The 21,109-nt window shown below is 45.9% G+C and overlaps 1 long non-coding RNA gene across 1 annotated transcript in view; it reads left to right on the top strand.

The window, feature by feature from the left end:
* LOC147009624 (uncharacterized) overlaps nucleotides 1–20,881 on the top strand; it is a 133,877-nt gene extending 112,996 nt beyond the window's left edge. The window contains exon 3 of the long non-coding RNA XR_015052793.1: nucleotides 19,503–20,881. This is a non-coding gene — a long non-coding RNA (uncharacterized LOC147009624). The remainder of the gene's footprint in view (nucleotides 1–19,502) is intronic.
* The last annotated feature ends 228 nt before the right edge of the window (nucleotides 20,882–21,109 follow it).

Here is a 21,109-nt window from a genome sequence, read left to right as displayed (position 1 = left end):
CCTACCACCCGAGTTTGATCAAAATCGGCTCACGTTTACTACCAATTATGCTGATGACAAACGAACAAACAGACAGAATTACTGACAATAAGGGTCACCTATTTCGGTGACCCAAAAACTGAGTACTGCACCTCTTTCGGTGAACGTCATTGTCTGGAGATGGAATATGGGGGGAAGCGGTGAACTCTTGCACAATTGGGCATGGTCACTCTGGAATTAGAAGAGACAAACAGAAATGGATAAGTTTAAGCAAAAGTTTAATGGAAGAGAAAAGTCTTTCGGGGATATCTACAATGTGATGAAATTTTGAGCCTCCCACCCTCACATTTTTTTCATTATATTCCTGACCCTTTCCTTCCAAACCTCCTTTCCCTTCTCTCTTTTGCTCTCTCTCCACTCTTTCCACAATTACCCATATTTCTCTCCTATCACCCCCAATTTTTTTCTGAATTTCGTCCTCACGCCCCACCACAACCCTAACCCCACAACCGTGCGTACGTAATAAATAGATGGCTCCTTAATTATTGTCTCAAGGTATGTAAGGAATAATAAGATAGACTCGGGATCAAGAGCTTGGGTGAATATTTGGAAACAGCTCGATGTTCATCTGATTACTGAAAAATTCCTGATCCATCAGGTCAACCCGACAATCCCGCCCAAGAATCCTCATAGCAATGGTTACTTCCTTCGGAATGATTAATCAATCCAGCCCGCCACAAACGTCCTTTAATCGTTTTAAGGAGCGTGACATGGTCCAAGACCCTCCATTTCCATCACAATCACAGGATCTCAGTTCATCTGAGCGAATATTGAACGGCCCGGATTAAAATCCCCGGAGTCGTGGTCTGACACGGTGTGAAATCGATGGCATTGTGTAGAAATTTGGCCAAATCGACTGATCCTGATGAAAACTTGGTCCAACCTCACCTTTGGTGCAGATTTTAATGAAGTACAACCGCTGTATTCATTCATATAATCAAGCCATTCTAAGGATTAACGCACTGGAGGGGCACACACCTGGGTGGTAGGTTATTTCAGGGTCAGTGGATCATCAGGTCAATGAATCCTTTAACATTCGAATTGACCTCCACGATACTGAATTATCACTTTGGATCACTTTTCAAAACGAGCTTCATGTCGTTGTCCTGTAGTTTGGTTCCATTCCATGCTGAACATAAATTTCCGACAGAGCAGCAAGCTTCATGATGCCAGGTTCGAATCTCACATATTCTGCACTTTACTTGTTCCTTAAAGTATTCGTAATCCATGTAAAGGTTTCTTCATATCATCTGTGCACAAGCTTCCACAAGCCTTCATCATCATCAGTGATATTGATTTATAAAAATTTGGGGCTCTGGGCACATTTTTACCCCGTGTACGTAGCGCAAAGTAGGGTTAAGCAATCGGTTCACTCTGTCTGTGAAGTCTATATGACCAGAGAACTACTTAATATCAATTTTGTGTTATCTTTTGAACATTGTAGAACACGAATCGAAACACAAACTTGCAGTTTTGCAGAAATTTGGTTCTGAGTTTGGCAAATTGTACGGAATGTCGTACCGAGCGCATGGAGTTGAGTAAGGTCATTTTAAAGTAATGAAGCCGCTTCACTATTTGGGTATGTCCTTCCGTCCTTCCGTCCATCCGTCCGTCAAAAATTAAGACGAAGAACCGCTCATGCCTCCGTGTTTAATTCCAAAGTGTAATTCCAATGGGTTTCGTTCATTCCTAGAGATGTCATAAAGGACACAAAATAGGAGGGAAGAACTACTTTTAACGTGTTAAATAAGTTGGTGTAAAAGATGCTGCATCAACGGCAGTAAACTTCCGAAAAAGGTTTGCTTTTTATTTTTTGTTCCTCAACTTTTAAAACTTTTATTTCAATTCAATTATATATTTGAACACTGTGCAACACAAATCGTCTTGTTTTCATCTCCAATAACCCTCAGCTAAGATATTCATTGATGAATCTCACTGAGGATCTTTTATAACACGGAGGTACCTCCGCCACCGAAGGTGGACGAGGATATGTTTTCACCTCTGTCTGACTGTCTGTCTGTCTGTCCGTCTGTGAGTAGGATATCTCAATAGGTTGTGGACGGATTCTGACGAAATTAGGTGGACAGATTGGGTGTGTGACAAGGACACAGTGATTAGATTTCGGTGAAGATCTGGATCCGATAATGTTTTTCAGTGATTCTTCGCCATTGAGTGATAGGACTAAAAACGAGCGTCCGTTCTAGTTGTTGCTGTTGTTGTTGTCGTGGCTGTGGTGGTAGTTGTTTGTGGGTTAATTCCATATATTATTATTATATATATATATATACGAAATAACAGTCACCGGTTGAAAAATCAATGGGGCTAGATCAGTGTTTCTCAACCTTTTTTGGCCCACGCCCCACTTTGATTTTCAAAATAATCGTACGCCCCACCATGATTGGAAACACTACAGTATATATACTACATTTGTATTTAAAAGGCAAAGCTATGAAAGCGATCATATATTGATTCATTAATTCTGAATCCTTATGCCCCACCAAAATATTGCCACGCCCCACCGGTGAGGCGTGTGCCCCACCTTGAGAAACACTGGGCTCGATGCTTTGAATAAGGTAATTTGAAATTTGAGAACTATTCACGACAAAATAATTTGAAGAAATTTTTTCTGTCGATCACTGACGATGATGACCGCAAACACGACACGAAAATCGAAATATAACATTTCACTCGCAATTACTGGCACTTTTTTTTTTAAAAATATACAATGAAACTTTGTATATTCAATGAACATTGGAGGGGGGGGCACACTAAATATTTACCAATTTTTTGCATTTCACCTCCGGTTCATGCCCCGGGGGTGGGGACTTAAGGTCACAGGGGTTCAAACAAGATTTGTTTTTTTAACTCAAAATTTACATCAGGTCATTCCTGGTGGAACTGTTTGCAATTTTTAAACTTTACTTTGGATTGTAAGTGTGAGTATTTGCGATGGCACGCCATCGACTTCGCTCTCATGTAGATTATTTACTTAAAGGAAAACCCTTCTGTATTTTCTTCCGCCATCTCTTCCAACGATATGTTATCCTTTCTTGTTTTATTCATTGAATGACTATAATTTTTATTGACAGGTTCATCTGCATCCATGGATATCTTCCCTACCGTTGCCATTGATTCTCACCCATTGAATCATTAAATATTGTAATGTTCAGGATACCACTGTGTAGCACAGACACCGACGTTTCATTGACTCCTGTTATGACGATCGGTTGCACAGCGAAATGTTGTTCGTTTTTGAAGTAAACATTGACTGTCAAATTGTACATCTCGCAAATTGCCTTAATCTCCAGGTTACCTGCAAAGACGCCAAGTTGCCGCATGTGTGCCCGATATTGGTCTCTTGCAACTCCACAACGTGGTGTTCCATCTGAGCCACTGGATCAACCATCTCCGCAACAAATCCCGACAACTGGTCCCAGAATTTGCATACATCCGAAGTTTTTCGTCTCACTTCGACAGGTGTTCTCATCACCCTCCACCAATAAAGCGAGACTTAAAAATAATCAGTTCTCGTCACCAAATATCTCATTGACTAAAAATCTCTGATGACCCGCACCAGTAAATATCACCAAAGCGACATAAAAAAAAAATATTGAGCACAAAACTCAACACACCACAAAGGGTTACATTAGACACAAACTTATGAATTATTTCAGATTAGTAATTATTGAAATATGTAATAATAATAATAATTTATTTTTTTAATAACTAGAAGGGCACTTGGAAGAGAACAAAGAGCGCATGTGAATTACAACATGCTGTCTTGATTAAATTAATGAGCAAAGCGACGGGTAGGCACACCCAGTACATCGCAACAAGGAAACACACATGCGGAGTGTGGGGGGGAGAGGGTACAAAGTGACCCGAATTTCCATCCTCTGAACGTTAATGCCCACAAGTGTGCCAGCAGACGAAGTAGCCGGCTTATTCGGCATCGATGCAAAGAAAAAGGGACGGCGTGTGCTTATACATGATTCGGTATTGTGTCTGTGGAGCACGAGCAGGACGACAACCTCTCGTAGGATCCCATGTAAACCAAACCCATATCGAGTGAGTGTGCGATGAGGGTCGTTCATAATGATCAAGTTCTACGACTAGGAACTTCAACACAGGAGGCCATTCGGCTCATTAAGCAATGGTCGCCAACCTATGGTTGTAATTCTAAGCATCAAGCAAGGAAGCAGCAAGCACCACTTTTTAAGTCTTTGGGATGACACGGCCGGGGTTCCAATCTCCGACCACCCAGACGCAAGAGTTGACCCTCTAAGCATTAGGTCAACGAGTTTGGATCAATGCTTACAACGGTCCATGAATTTATTTTTCATATTCCAGGCTAAAGTAGAAATGATTAGGAAATTTTTCTCTGAATAATCACGGACATCCCATGTATAAAATAAGACTGGAGCATTTCTTGGGCTCTTGTCTCGTTTGGAGAACTTCTTGAACGCCCGTGAACCTTTGAGATATCCTGCAATTCACTCCTCCATCCCCCAACCCCTCCTGCAATTCACTCCTCCATCTCCCAATCCCTCCTACAATTCACTCCTCCACCCCAACCCCTCCAGCCATTCACTCCTCCATCCCCCAACCCCTCCTGCCATTCACTCCCCCATCTCCCAATCCCTCCTACAATTCACTCCTCCACCCCAACCCCTCCAGCCATTCACTCCTCCATCCCCCAACCCCTCCTGCCATTCACTCCCCAATGCCCCAACCCCTCCTGCAATTCTCTCCTCCACCCCCAACCCCTCCTGCCATTCACTCCCCAATGCCCCAACCCCTCCTGCAATTCACTCCTCCACCCCCAACCCCTCCTGCAATGCACTCTTCATCCCCCAACCCCTCCTGCCATTCACTCCCCCATCCCACAACCCCTCCTGCCATTCACTCCCAAATGCAACAACCCCTCCTGCAAATCACTCCTCCACCCCCAACCCCTCCTTCCATTCACTCCTCCATCCCACAACCCCTCCTGCCATTCACTCCCAAATGCAACAACCCCTCCTGCAAATCACTCCTCCACCCCCAACCCCTCCTTCCATTCACTCCCCCATCTGCCAATCCATCCTGCCATTCACTCCTCCATCCCCCAACCCCTCCTGCCATTCACTCCCCCATCTCCCAACCCCTCCTGCCATTCACTCCCCCATCCCCCAACCCCTCCTGCCATTCACTCCTCCATCCCCCAACCCCTCCTGCCATTCACTCCCCCATCGCTCACAATCCTTTTGTTGAACATCCTAAATCAGTTTAAAATATTCCTCGTGTGCATTCTTATCTCCATTCGCATTATCCCGAGACATTTTTGTCTGGAAAATATCCGCCCACAGCTTTTATCCTTCGGTTTGATTGACTTCTCCCTTACCTGTTACTCCCCTTCGCCATTTGCTGTGAATGTCCGAATGACTGCTGAATACTGAGCTCCAGGAAAGTTTTTATTTTCTACCTACAGAGCATGAGCTTGGACTGGACACATATCACTTGGGTATATAGGATGAGGACGTCGGGATATACATGGGTGTAGTAATTCATATAAATTGCATGGATATTTAGGTACAAAGCAGATATGGGAACGTCTGATTGAGTGCAAGCAGGGGGCGCTGCATCGTGGAGTACGTCGGTGTTTGGGGTCGAATTTGGACATGCTGTCCTATCTTACAGTCGGGTAGAGGTAAAAAAAAAATTATAATGGTATTCCTGTGCAAGTGTAGTTAGTACGTCCTTACTACGTCCTTTGGATGAACACCATATCTTCTGGAGCCGCCCGATCACTACCAACCTATTAACGAGGGAAGTAATGTGGACGTCAATAATAATTAATTAAAATATAGTGTGTGCACCTGTACACGGTACTAGTTTAAGTAGATAAACCGATCGATTCAATTGACAAGGACACATTTGCCAGGTTAAATGAATATAATCAATGGATGTTTTTTTTAGATACGACATAGACTTGATGGGTCGAACGTCCGATTTGAACGTGGAGTCTTCGTCGCACAGGTGACTCGCTCGGTCACGTGACATATTTCCCACGAAATTGACTTCAGAGATAAAGGCAAATTCCATGTACATAATGGATTCAGGGATATACATACATACATATATATATATATATATATATATATATATATATATATATATATATATATATATATATATATATATATATATATATATATATATATATGTCGAGGTGTTACCTGTCGCAGGTGAATGTTCATGGGAATTGATCATTTGATGGCCCGGTGTTGCTGCAGGATGGACTTTTAACCGCCGTGGCTGCATTGGATACTTTTCCCCTGTCCGAGCAAACAATGACGGGACCTGCCCAGCTGTGACGTCATGTACAGAACAGGATTCCTTGAGAAAGGACCGAAACAGCAGGATGCTCAAGTCAAGCAAACCGTCGGTCCCTTGCATTGCACAAGTTCTCGGCTTTAGCCCCGCGTGCCTGCACCCAGCACAGCTTCGCACAGAGCAGGACGACAATGCGTCGTCATTGTGTTTCACTGCGCAATCATGAAACGTTTCATCCCACGACGGATGTTTATTAACAGCACACCGAGACATCTCCTGTAATCCGGAAACTCTTAGGTTTGGGTTTCACGTCATACCTGCACCGTCCATTGAAATTGCACATTATGTTTGGCATGACCAGGATGGAGGGGGAAAAGCAATTTATTCCCCCCCTCGCACCCCGCCAGCCACCCCCTACCCCACCACTAGCATGGAGGGGTTCCTATAGCTTCCTGACCCAAGCTCAGCCCAAATGATTTCACAATGCCACGAACAGATCCCATCGGAAGACTGTTTCATCTGCACAAACAAGCGGTTTGGTTATTAAAAAAAAACAAGCTCAAATGAGGTGAGATCCTCGTCCTCTTAATGATGACGTCATAAAAACGAATATGACGTCATTGTGATGTATCAGGTTTGCGATAAATTATCTGTGCTAATGCCCGGCTTGATTCCCACAAACAAAATTCAAACAGCTTGCTCAGTTTCGGAGATAATGGTATAGGCGATTTCCATTAGCGGCGATATTATGACGTCAACTTTTTTCTCGGAAGAATTTCCAGAATCGGAGATGGTTACTGCCTCCGCGTGGGCTTTCTGCATATACATGGCAAGTTTCACGAAGATCCGATGAAAACTCTGGGTTGTGAAACAAAAAAATGTCAAAAAATAGGAATGACGTCATGAAAATTGATATGACGTCACAGTGATGTATCATATGTGCGGTAATTCATCTCTGCTAATGCCCTGTTCGATTCCCGCAAACAGAATTCAAAAAGCTTGCCGAGTTTCAGAGATAACTTTTTCGGCGATTTCCATTAGCGGAGATATTTTGACGTCATAACTTTTTTTTCTGGGAGGAATTTCCAAAATCGGAAATGGTTACTGTCTGCGCAGGGTATTTTTTACATATGTATGCCAAGTTTCAGGAAGTTTGGATGAAAACTGTAGGATGTGAAACAAAACAGTCCACAAGAAGAACAACGTGAGTAAGACTGTGAGATCCTCCACGAGGACCGAACAACGAACCTTCGTCAAGTTCCAATTGTCACCTCGCATCACGATCCACTGGTCCGTGAAACAATTGTTTCTTCATTCAAGTTCAGCTCTCGTATTGTTTAAACAGACGAAGCCGCTTTATCCGAGCCCTCTCTCTCCGAAGTCTCGAAGAACGGACAGAAAGCCGTCTGTCTGCACACTCTGCATTCATGGGAGAGGAAAAAAAATCTCAAAAAACGAGCAATTCATCAATTTGTACAAAACCTCAGCGAACACCGAACACCTCCACAAGAAGGCACCAGGTGGACAATGATCATGTTCAAGTTTCGTTATAAAACAAACCGTTTGAGTTTGACACACAGAGGTGTTTCATATCACTAACTCGAACGAAACGTTTTTAACCAAAATAGATTCCGTGACGTCATCAGTTGTGTCGACTCCATGATATTATATGTATGTTTGGGTTTAACTGTTATCCCGTGTTAGTGTGTGTATGTGTGTGTTTAACTGTTATCCCGTGTTAGTGTGTGTATGTGTGTGTTTAACTGTTATCTCGTGTTATTGTGTGTATATGTATCAGGTCAGGTCAGGTATGGGAGCATGTGCCAGAACAGCGCGTCGCTGCGTCCACTTTCCGCCGGTACTCCAGGGGCCTCCGTCTGGCCATCCCCCAGGCAGATGCCAGGCCCATCCCCATCTCCTTGAGATGATGGTCAACCTGTTGCAACCATGAGGCACGTGGTCGACCCACTGGCCTCCTCCACTCATGAGACTCCCTCGCTGAGAGAATCTGGTGAGCAGGATCAGCGTCAGGAAAACGAGCCACATGTCCATACAGCCGCAACTGACGCTCACGGACTATGCAGGTAACAAATCTCATCCGAGTCTCTCTCAGCAACCGCTCGTTGGACACAAAATCCGACCAGCGATAGCCAAGGATTCTCCGAAGAGACCTGGTACCAAAGGAATTAAGTCTCCGTCTCAGATCCTTGGTCAGAGTCCAAGTCTCGCACCCATAGAGCAAGACTGGAAGTACCAAGGACCTGAAGACTCGGACTTTCGTCCTCCCGCACAGGTACCGGCAGCGCCACACCCCATGATCCAGTGAGTCCATGACTCCCCAGGCCCGACCCAGACGTCTATTGACCTCTGACTCGCAGCCAGCAGAGACATGAATATCACTACCAAGGTAAGTGAATCTCTCCACGACCTCAACATCCTCACCACAAACAGACACAGACAGGACAGCAGCATCCAAGATGTCACCGAAAGCCTGGATCTTAGTTTTGACCCAAGAAACCCGTAATCCCAACGGCTCCGACTCCTCATTCAGCACCTCGAGGGCCCCCAAGAGGATGTCTAAAGTCTCCGCAAAGATGACTGCATCATCTGCAAAGTCAAGGTCCGAGATCTTGACATTCCCAAATGACGCACCGCAACTTGATCTCTCCGACATCCTCCCTAAAATCCAGTCCATACAAGTGCTGAAAAGTGTGGGAGCAAGTACACATCCCTGACGAACTCCAGTAACAACTGGAAATAAGTCAGAGATGGTACCACCACACTTCACAGCACTCTCAGTACCAGAGTAGAGTTCAGACATCAGATCGATCAGTTTTGGTGGCACCCCACGAAGACCAAGAATCCTCCAGAGGACGTCCCGATTCACTGAATCGAACGCTTTACAGAGATCAACATAGGCTGCAAGCAGCCCCTGCCGAAACTCTCGTCTGTGTTCGGTGAGGACACGAAGTGCAAGGATACGGTCAATCGTTGACCTCTTTGGTGTAAAGCCTGACTGCTCTGGACGCTGGTGCTCAAGCAGATGATGGCGAACCCTATCGAGAATTATCCGAGCAAAGACCTTGCCCAGCACTGAGAGCAGCGTCACCCCTCGGTAGTTGTTGCAGTCTTGGCGATCACCCTTCCCTTTCCAGAGAGGGACAACAAGGCCCCTCTTCCAGTCAGTTGGGATGATGCCTGTGTTCCAGGCAGAGCACAAAACTGCATGCAATGACACGAGTGCAGCATTTCCACCAGCCTTGAGAAGTTCGGCATGGATGCCACAGATCCCTGGAGCTTTGCCCCGTTTCAACTGGTTCACCGCAGCCCGTGTTTCCACAAGCGTAGGTGGACCACAGTTGATTCGAGGGTCAGCAACAGGGATTGTAACACCCTTGACGTCCAACTCGACAGTTGGGGGATCAGCCTGGTACAACCGCTCAAAGTAACCGGCCCAGCGGGCCTTCACTTCAGACTCCTCTGTCAAGAGCCTACCACTCTCTGCTCGAACTGTAGTGCTCCGAGGGATGGGCTTGGATGAACGTAATGCGCGAATTCCCCTGTAAGCGGGACGAGAATCACCTGTCCACAGGTGATGCTCTACCCCTCACAGATTCCTCGCACATAGGCCTCCTTGTCCACCCTCAGTGCACGTACAGTTTTACGCCTCAGCTCCCTGAACAGCTCAGCTCTGCCATTCAGCCTGGCCCTGCGACTCTGGTCAATGGTATCCAGTGTCCCTTGAGAGACAAAATTCTTCTTTGCCCTGCGGTGAGCTCCAAGGCATCCACCGGCAACATCAAGGACGGTGGTCTTGAAGGCGCTCCACAACTCTTCAGGACCCACAAAGCACCCAGACCCCCCAAGTGTCCACTCAGCCTGTTTGCAAACTCCTCAGCTACTCTCTCATCCCTGAGCTTGCCAACATCCAGCCTAGGCTGGGATGGTACCATTCTCCAGGATTTAAGGTGCAGCTTTAGAGTTGCTACAACAAGCCTGTGGTCAGTATTGAGGAACTGAGCACTCCGGTAGACCCTGCAGTTCTGGATCATCCTCCAACGACCGTCAATGAGGACATGGTCAATCTCCTTTGCCACACCGCCAGCGTTGGAATACCAAGTCCAGCGATGAGCTTGTGGGCGCTGAAACCATGAACAAGCCACCCTAAGTCCATGACTTCTTGCAAAGTCAAGGAACTTAGTGCTATTCTGGTTCATAGTTCCTGACCCATGGGGACCAACACACACCTCATAACCATCCCTATCAGTTCCAGTCGATGCATTGAAATCCCCCAAGACTAGAAGTGTATCTCGTCTGGGGCACTGATCAACCACAGACTCGAGTGTGGCGTAGAATGCATCCTTCACGGTGAGATCACTCGCCTCAGTCGGAGCATAAACAGAGACCAGGGAAATGACACCTAAGGAGTGACGAATCCTTAATCTCATAATACGCTCGTTGACTGGTGTTACCTCAATTATCATTGGGGTCAGCTTATTGGACACAGCTACAGCAACTCCTTGGGTATGGTAACCATCAGAGCGACCAGACCAATAGTAGGTGTAACCACCCACCATTATCTCGCCGCAATCCGGTCTCCGAACCTCAGAGAGAGCTGCAATCCCGATGTCCAAACGCTTGAGCTCAGATGATAACAGAGACAGGTGATCATCCTCTCTTAGGGGTAGGACATTCCAGGCACCCACCCGAAGGGACCGCCTCAGGTTAACCCAAGGAGACCGCCGTCTGGTGGACGACACTTCAGCACCACTCCGACACACTCTCCCGCAATCTGACCCAGGGATGTTACCCCGTGGTTTCCCTCCTATCAAAGATTGGGGGTCCCGAAGGCTTTGCCCCAATCCCATCATCCGGTGAGCTGCCCTGCGAAGGGAAGCTGCACAGGAGGTACTCCCACGGAGTGGGTTTTCAGATTTTTTTGCGTTTTTGCGTTTTGCGGAATGAAGGGTTTTACGGTGGCCGGAGTGCAAATCCTGCCACCAACCTCCTAATAAGAAGTGACCCAACTGCAGGAGGACGTCCGCAGACACAGTTGGGCACTAGATATGGATGGCCGTTGGCTCACAAGGAGCTCCTCCGCCCTTTGACAGGTTTTGTTTTTAATCCTGCTGGGTGTCCATATCGAAACACCCTCCTCACCAGAAAACCTGGTGGGGGAGACGGTTTAGTCGCCGACAACCTGTATATGTATATGTGTGTTTAACTGTTATCCCGTGTTAGTGTGTGTATGTGTGTATGTGTGTGTTTAACTGTTATCCCGTGTTAGTGTGTGTATATGTGTATGTGTGTGTTTAACTGTTATCCCGTGTTAGTGTGTGTATATGTGTATGTGTGTGTTTAACTGTTATCTCGTGTTATTGTGTGTATGTGTGTGTTTAACTGTTATCTCGTGTTATTGTGTGTATATGTGTATGTGTGTTTAACTGTTATCCCGTGTTATTGTGTGTATGTGTGTATGTGTGTGTTTAACTGTTATCCCGTGTTAGTGTGTGTATATGTGTATGTGTGTGTTTAACTGTTATCCCGTGTTATTGTGTGTATATGTGTATGTGTGTGTTTAACTGTTATCCCGTGTTAGTGTGTGTATATGTGTATGTGTGTGTTTAACTGTTATCCCGTGTTATTGTGTGTATGTGTGTATGTGTGTGTTTAACTGTTATCCCGTGTTAGTGTGTGTATATGTGTATGTGTGTGTTTAACTGTTATCCCGTGTTAGTGTGTGTATATGTGTATGTGTGTGTTTAACTGTTATCCCGTGTTATTGTGTGTATATGTGTATGTGTGTGTTTAACTGTTATCCCGTGTTAGTGTGTGTATATGTGTATGTGTGTGTTTAACTGTTATCCCGTGTTAGTGTGTGTATATGTGTATGTGTGTGTTTAACTGTTATCCTGTGTTAATGTGTGTATATGTGTATGTGTGTGTTTAACTGTTATCCCGTGTTAGTGTGTGTATATGTGTATGTGTGTGTTTAACTGTTATCTCGTGTTATTGTATATGTGTATGTGTGTGTTTAACTGTTATCTCGTGTTATTGTGTGTATTTGTGTGTTTAACTGTTATCCCGTGTTAGTGTGTGTATGTGTGTGTTTAACTGTTATCTCGTGTTATTGTGTGTATATGTGTATGTGTGTGTTTAACTGTTATCTCGTGTTATTGTGTGTATATGTGTATGTGTGTGTTTAACTGTTATCCCGTGTTAGTGTGTGTATATGTATATGTGTGTGTTTAACTGTTATCCCGTGTTACTGTGTGTATATGTATATGTGTGTGTTTAACTGTTATCCCGTGTTAGTGTGTGTATATGTGTATGTGTGTGTTTAATAAAATTATGTTTGTCTGTCTCTCTGTTTGTATATCAATCGTCTACAGGTCACAATTTTAAACCGATCTTCACAAAACTTCACCACATTGTAGTGTTCATAATAAGCAAGAAGCCTCGTGTTTTTGAGGTCAAAAGGTCAACATCGGCTAAAGGTCAAAATCATTATCAAATTTATAAAATCTTCATTTGCTCCCAATTGACGAGAAATTTGAAGAGAATTTACATTTCAAGTCCTGAATTCAACCACCAATTATTTTTGAGATCGACATACTCCAAAAGGTCAACATAGGCCAAGTTTCTAAAATCGGCAATTTTCATCCAATTGAATTGAAATTTGAAGAGGATTTGCATATTTGTTCATTGAGTTCAACCGTATATTAGTTTGTTATTCAACATCGGTCAAAAGGTCAATATAGGCCAAAGGTCAACTTCGGTGACATTTCTAAACTTCTCAATTTTCATCCGATTGACTTGAAATTTGAAAGCCAGAGGATTAAAATTTCAGGTCACTGAATTATTCAACCAGTCAATTATTTTTGTGGTTAACAAAGACCAAAAGGTCAACATAGGCCAAAGGTCAACAAATTAGGTGAACTTTCTAAAATCCACAATTTTCATCCGATTGACTTGAAATTTCAAGAGGATTTGCATATTTAATTTTTAATGCACTGTCGAGGCTCATATGAGAGCTCACACACAGAATGTACAACAAGGGGAGCAGGAGACAAGAGGGTGGGAGAGGGAAGGAAAAAACAGTGGGGAACAGAGACATGAGGAGATCGCTAGAAGGGAGAGCGATGGGGCGGGGTACACAGGCTAAACAAGATGGACATTTCAGGCACTTTCAGGAAGGAAAGCAGGGAATTTGAAGGCAGTGGGTTTGGGGTGGATTAGCGGGGGTAGAAAAGATCATGGCTTTTGACGGGGAAAGATAAAAGATGGTGGTGAACAGCTGTTTTGAAGACCGAGAGGGAAGATGGGGATTGAAGAGTGTGGGGGTTTGTTCCAAAGATGAAAAAAAAGAGGAATGAAAGAATGAAGGTGAGCAGTGATTCTTGATTTTGGTAGTTTTACCAGAAGGGGGTTGCTGGCAGACCTTGAGTTCCCTGCGGAAATATGGGGGGGAGGGGGGGGACATATCTCACACAGAGCAAGAGCAGAGGGGTGAGGCTGGCGAGGAAATCGTAAAAGACAGAAAGACCACTTGGTTAATTGGTGGTTGATTGAAATCAGCCACCAATTATGCTTTAGGTTACATTCGTTTTATGGATTTTTCAGGTATCGTGCTATGCAGGACGTCTTTCTTTGTTTGTTTGTTCATTTGCTTCTCTGTCTCTCCAACGATTTTCTCAACTACTCAACTACCATAAAACCCACATCATTATACAGGTCTTTGTTCAAGGAGATTCCGATTGTAATTCATTTTTTTCCATCATGAATGGTCTTATATGTTTTCTTTTTTTTATCTGTCAACTTACAAAACCACTTTTACATCACCACTTTTACATAACCACTTTTACATAACCACTTTTACATAACCACTTTTACATAACCGGTGACGAAGTCGCCGGAGGCATTTTGTTTTCAGGTTGTCCGTCCATCCATTTGTACGTCCAAGCTAATTTTCACTCTATTCTCCGCAACCGCTTATCCGATTCAGACGAAATTTTCACCATACATGCGACTACTGATGTAGAATTGTATTTATGATAATTATGACGTCATAGGTCACGTGTTATGGCAGCCTTGTTGGAAAAAAAGGAAAAACTTTAAACCTCTGTACCTCTGAAATCACTCCATGGAAAAAAAATTAAACTTGGCAAATGTGAAGTACTCCCCCATGGGAAACATGTGATTATTTTGATGATGTCATAGGTGGCTACGTTATGACATCATAATTGCATACATCAAACGCTTTATCCGATCAGTATGAACAATGTTGAGGGTCATCTCGGGCTAAATTGTAATTGGGGAAAAAGATGACGGCATCGGTCACGTGGTTCAGCAGCCATAATGTTTTTGACATAAAACCTTAAAAAAATCTTCTCCGAAATGGCTGAACAGATTGAGGCAAAACTTTACAGGTACGATCGCCATTCCGTGATGAACAAAAAGGTCTTGCACTATGACGTCATAGATCACATGATTTGGCAGCCATGTTGGATTTACCCTCAAACCTTTAAAAATCATCTCTTCCAGAACGGCTTGGCAGATCGATGGGAAACTTCACCCACATGTTCCCCAAGCCTTGGGGATATCAGAGTGTTCAGAAATAATTAATAGGTCACATGGTCTGGCAGTCATGTTGGATTGAACGAAAATATTTAGGAAATTCTTACTCTTGAACCGCTTCCTCAATTGACGTGAAACGTCACAGTTATGATCTCGTAAACATTTTAAATATGTGTTTTAAATTTCAACCTGCTCGGACACATGGTCTGGCAACCAGAATTATTTAATATTTTGAATCTGGGTTCAAGGATTTAATTCAAACTTGGTACAAATATGTATAATGATGGAATAATATTGGCGGATGCATATCTGGCGACGTCGTGATGTCGTGGAGTGCCCTTCCAGCTTACTGAAGAATCACTAGATGACAGTCTCTTGTGATTTTGAAAGAAACCTGATTTTATTTATTTATTTCATTTTAACATTGTTCTTAATGAAAAAAAAAAAACAGGAATATTGTTAACAATGGGAAGAAACTGGGAAGAGATTGGAAATGTAATATTCCATCGTTATTCTAGAGTCAGGTCAGGTTAGATCTGTGACCTGCTACAGGTACCTTGTAAACCTGTACTAACCTGTTCCATGGTCGGGTTGTCGGCGACTAAACCGTCTCCCCACGAAGTTTTCTGATGAGGAGGGTGTTTCGATATGGACACCCAGCAGGATTAAAAACAAAACCTGTCAAAGGGCGGAGGAGCTCCTTGTGAGCCAACGGCCATCCATATCTAGTGCCCAACTGTGTCTGTGGACGTCCTCCTGCAGTTGGGTCACTTCTTATTAGGAGGTTGGTGGCAGGATTTGCACTCCGGCCACCGTAAAACCCTTCATTCCGCAAAATGCAAAAACGCAAAAAAATCTGAAAACCCACTCTGTGGGAGTACCTCCTGTGCAGCTTCCCTTCGCAGGGCAGCTCACCGGATGATGGGATTGGGGCAAAGCCTTCGGGACCCCCAATCTTTGATGATAGGAGGGAAACCACGGGGTAACTTCCCTGGGTCAGATTGCGGGAGAGTGTGTCGGAGTGGTGCTGAGGTGTCGTCCACCAGACGGCGGTCTCCTTGGGTTAACCTGAGGCGGTTCCTTCGGGTGGGTGCCTGGAATGTCCTATCCCTAAGAGAGGATGATCACCTGTCTCTGTTATCATCTGAGCTCAAGCGTTTGGACATCGGGATTGCAGCTCTCTCTGAGGTTCGGAGACCGGATTGCGGTGAGATAATGGTGGGTGGTTACACCTACTATTGGTCTGGTCGCTCTGATGGTTACCATACCCGAGGAGTTGCTGTAGCTGTGTCCAATAAGCTGACCCCAATGATAATTGAGGTAACACCGGTCAACGAGCGTATTATGAGATTAAGGATTCGTCACTCCTTAGGTGTCATTTCCCTGGTCTCTGTTTATGCTCCGACTGAGGCGAGTGATCTCACCGTGAAGGATGCATTCTACGCCACACTCGAGTCTGTGGTTGATCAGTGCCCCAGACGAGATACACTTCTAGTCTTGGGGGATTTCAATGTATCGACTGGAACTGATAGGGATGGTTATGAGGTGTGTGTTGGTCCCCATGGGTCAGGAACTATGAACCAGAATAGCACAAAGTTCCTTGACTTTGCAAGAAGTCATGGACTTAGGGTGGCTGGTTCATGGTTTCAGCGCCCACAAGCTCATCGCTGGACTTGGTATTCCAACGCTGGCGGTGTGGCAAAGGAGATTGACCATGTCCTCATTGACGGTCGTTGGAGGATGATCCAGAACTGCAGGGCCTACCGGAGTGCTCAGTTCCTCAATACTGACCACAGGCTTGTTGTAGCAACTCTAAAGCTGCACCTTAAATCCTGGAGAATGGTACCATCCCAGCCTCGGCTGGATGTTGCCAAGCTCAGGGATGAGAGAGTAGCTGAGGAGTTTGCGAACAGGCTGAGTGGACACTTGGGTGGTCTGGGTGCTTTGGGGGGTCCTGAAGAGTTGTGGAGCGCCTTCAAGACCACCGTCCTTGATGTTGCCGGTGGATGTCTTGGAGTTCACCGCAGGGCAAAGAAGAATTTTGTCTCTCAAGGGACACTGGATACCATTGACCAGAGTCGCAGGGCCAGGCTGAATGGCAGAGCTGAGCTGTTCAGGGAGCTGAGGCGTAAAACTGTACGTGCACTGAGGGTGGACAAGGAGGCCTATGTGCGAGGAATCTGTGAGGGGGTAGAGCATCACCTGTGGACAGGTGATTCTCGTCCCGCTTACAGGGGAATTCGTGCATTACGTTCATCCAAGCCCATCCCTCGGAGCACTGCAGTTAGAGCAGAGAGTGGTAGGCTCTTGACAGAGGAGTCTGAAGTGAAGGCCCGCTGGGCCGGTTACTTTGAGCGGTTGTACCAGGCTGATCCCCCAGCTGTCAAGTTGGACGTCAAGGGTGTTACAATCCCTGTTGCTGACCCTTGAATCAACTGTGGTCCACCTTCGCTTGTGGAAACACGGGCTGCGGTGAACCAGTTGAAACGGGGCAAAGCTCCAGGGATCTGTGGCATCCATGCTGAACTTCTCAAGGCTGGTGGAAATGCTGCACTAGTGTCGTTGCATGCAGTTTCGTGCTCTGCCTGGAACACAGGCATCATCCCAACTGACTGGAAGAGGGGCCTTGTTGTCCCTCTCTGGAAAGGGAAGGGTGATCGCCAAGACTGCAACAACTACCGAGGGGTGACGCTGCTCTCAGTGCCGGGCAAGGTCTTTGCTCGGATAATTCTCGATAGGGTTCGCCACCATCTGCTTGAGCACCAGCGTCCAGAGCAGTCAGGCTTTACACCAAAGAGGTCAACGATTGACCGTATCCTTGCACTTCGTGTCCTCACCGAACACAGACGAGAGTTTCGGCAGGGGCTGCTTGCAGCCTATGTTGATCTCTGTAAAGCGTTCGATTCAGTGAATCGGGATGCCCTCTGGAGGATTCTTGGTCTTCGTGGGGTGCCACCAAAACTGATCGATCTGATGTCTGAACTCTACTCTGGTACTGAGAGTGCTGTGAAGTGTGGTGGTACCATCTCTGACTTATTTCCAGTTGTTACTGGAGTTCGTCAGGGATGTGTACTTGCCCCCACACTTTTCAGCACTTGTATGGACTGGATTTTAGGGAGGATGTCGGAGAGATCAAGTTGCAGTGCATCGTTTGGCAATGTCAAGATCTCGGACCTTGATTTTGCAGATGATGCAGTCATCTTTGCGGAGACTTTAGACATCCTCTTGGGGGCCCTCGAGGTGCTGAATGAGGAGTCGGAGCCATTGGGATTACGGGTTTCTTGGGTCAAAACTAAGATCCAGGCTTTCGGTGACATCTTGGATGCTGCTGTCCGGTCTGTGTCTGTTTGTGGTGAGGATGTTGAGGTCGTGGAGAGTTTCACTTACCTTGGCAGTGATATTCATGTCTCTGCTGGCTGCGAGTCAGAGGTCAATAGACGTCTGGGTCGGGCCTGGGGAGTCATGGATTCACTGGATCATGGGGTGTGGCGCTGCCGGTACCTGTGCGGGAGGACGAAAGTCCAAGTCTTCAGGTCCTTGGTACTTCGTCTTGCTCTATGGGTGCGAGACTTGGACTCTGACCAAGGATCTGAGACGGAGACTTAATTCCTTTGGTACCAGGTCTCTTCGGAGAATCCTTGGCTATCGCTGGTCGGATTTTGTGTCCAACAAGCGGTTGCTGAGAGAGACCCGGATGAGATTTGTTACCTGCATAGTCCGTGAGCGTCAGTTGCGGCTGTATGGACATGTGGCTCGTTTTCCTGACTCTGATCCTGCTCACCAGATTCTCTCAGCGAGGGAGTCTCATGAGTGGAGGAGGCCAGTGGGCCGACCACGTGCCTCATGGTTGCAGCAGGTTGACCATCATCTCAAGGAGATGGGGATGGGCCTGGCATCTGCCTGGGGGATGGCCAGACGGAGGCCCCTGGAGTACCGGCGGAAAGTGGACGCAGCGACGCGCTGTTCTGGCATATGCTCCCATACCTGACCTGACCTGATTGTTATTCACTTTTAACATTGTTCTTGATGAACGGAACAGGAACAATGTCGAAAACAACGCAGGCATGTTTTAATCATTCAGGCATTTGCTGGCGAATTGAAGGGGGGTTGACAAATTGAAGAACAAAGTGGGGAGGGGAGGACAGAGTTTGGGGGTGGCAGGGAGGGGGCAGGGAGTTGGGAGAGGGAGTTTGAGGTTTTGGGTGGAGGGTTGAGGACTTCAAAAAAGAGGGAGGGTAGAAAGAGTTAGGTTGAAGGGTTGAGGCTTTGGAGGGGGGAGGGTTGAGTACTTGGGGTTGGGAAGGTGGGGAGGGGGTTGAGGACTTGGGCTTTGGAGGGGGAGGGTTGAGGACATGAAGAAGAAAAGGGTCAGGAGAACAGAGAGTTGGAGTTGTAGTGGGGGGGGATGGGGGTGTTGAGGCTTTGGAGGAGAGGTTTGAGGACTTGGTCACATTTTACATTATGCAGAATTTCTGCAGGCAGTGATATATGATTTCAAATTTTATGGAGAATTAATAACTGTTTTGAAACTCAGCAAAAACAAACAAGTCTTTTTTTTCCATCCATTTCAGGTTGTTCGCCAACTGAGAGACAATATCATTTCACCAGCCCTTGACTCTCAGTCAAATGGCCTTTCAAGCCCATGGATGCCAATGCGGCGTGCTCCACTGGCCACCTGGAACCAGCTTCCACACTTACTTTCAGCCATCCCACCAGCTGCAGCAGCTTCAGCAATCCATTCTTCGCCACCCCCAAGCCCAGCCCCTGGCCTATTACAAAAGCGCTACGGTGGTTTCATGAGGCGGGTTGGTTGGCCAGTTGGACGTAGGAGGCGACCGCAGCCTATCATCCGCACCAACCGTTTTGGCAGCCTCATCCGGCACCTCCTAGGCCTCGCACAGAGGCCTGTAGGCCGCAGGCCTTGGTTAGGTCACACTAGGCCGGCTTACAGGCCTAGGCGCAAACCTTACACTAGCCGGCTTGGTTGCTAGCCTAACTGGCTCTGTATTATCGCCACCAAGGTGGATGCACCTCACACTAAGCAATCCGATGCACGGAGTCTTTTGATCAGACGATCCTGATATTTGGGCCTCCCATTCTCATTAATCGAGAAGATCGTCTGATTGACGATAAACATTCATTTTGAGAGTAGTAGTAGTTAATCTTTCACATCTTCCTCTTTTCATGAATACCTTCACAATTCGCTGCCGTGTTCTGCGTGAGGTTATTTGTAAATGGTGAAATTGATTCATAATTGTCTTTATCTTCATCATCGGTCCTTCGGCACCTTTTCCCAGCCAAAATAAACGAGTAAATAAAATTGATGCGGTTTTGCAAGTTGCTTGACCGTACCCAAAATGGAGCGTCGCTTCGCTCTCCGGATTGGGGCCTGACCTGAGATGCCGAACTCGGTTAACATTTACCTCCCATTGTTCTTAAACTCAGAGATGGATAGGATTGAGAAAACAGCTTGGCTTGAGATAAGGGAAACGAGGTGGTATTTCTACACAGGGTAATCATCAAGGGGATGCTGCGAGATTGCAGGGCCGGAAAGCCATGACACTGCCCCCTTGTGCGGTCCATTGATAGGGGGAATTTGGTTGGTTGAGGGTGGAGGAGGTAGGGGGCTTTTCGGTTCAGGTATGACTCCAACTCGAGAACCAGAGCGACATGAGATGGTTGATAAGCCAAACACAATCACGCATGCATGGCTTCGACCAAATCACTGTGCGCGGCCGACATGTTGAAATGACCGAAAGATGTGGTTGCGTTGGAAAATGTCTAAAAAACAAAAAACAAAAAAAAAAGTCAAATGATTGTTGATTCATTTACCTGTATACAGTTGTGACGAAGCCCAGTTGTTTTGCATGGTTTTGATAAACCACTGTTCTTCGAATGAAGATTTGGTTGCTGTTTAATGTAGTGTATCAGAATAAAATGCTGCAACAAATCCGATGCTTATGCAATTTTTTTTTGTCTAGCAAAACGAACGGGCAAGGAATTGCAGGACATCCTACCCTGAGCAAAACCCCCAAACCTCCACTCAGACACATCAGCCGCTGTGAATGATAACTAATTGACGGAGTTGAGAACAACTACCTTTTTCCTACTTGGTGAGTGGACTTCTGGGTTGTAAAACTTTTTCATCGGTGGTATTTTAGTGTCCATCCCACGACGA

This window comes from Eptatretus burgeri, chromosome 17 (assembly GCF_056783735.1).
Source record: "Eptatretus burgeri isolate ZD-2024b chromosome 17, Ebu_testis_v1, whole genome shotgun sequence".
In the NCBI taxonomy this organism is placed as follows: Eukaryota; Metazoa; Chordata; class Myxini; order Myxiniformes; family Myxinidae; genus Eptatretus; species Eptatretus burgeri.
The sequence above is the reverse complement of the archived record's forward strand: the minus strand, read 5'-3'. Positions and strand labels throughout refer to the sequence as shown.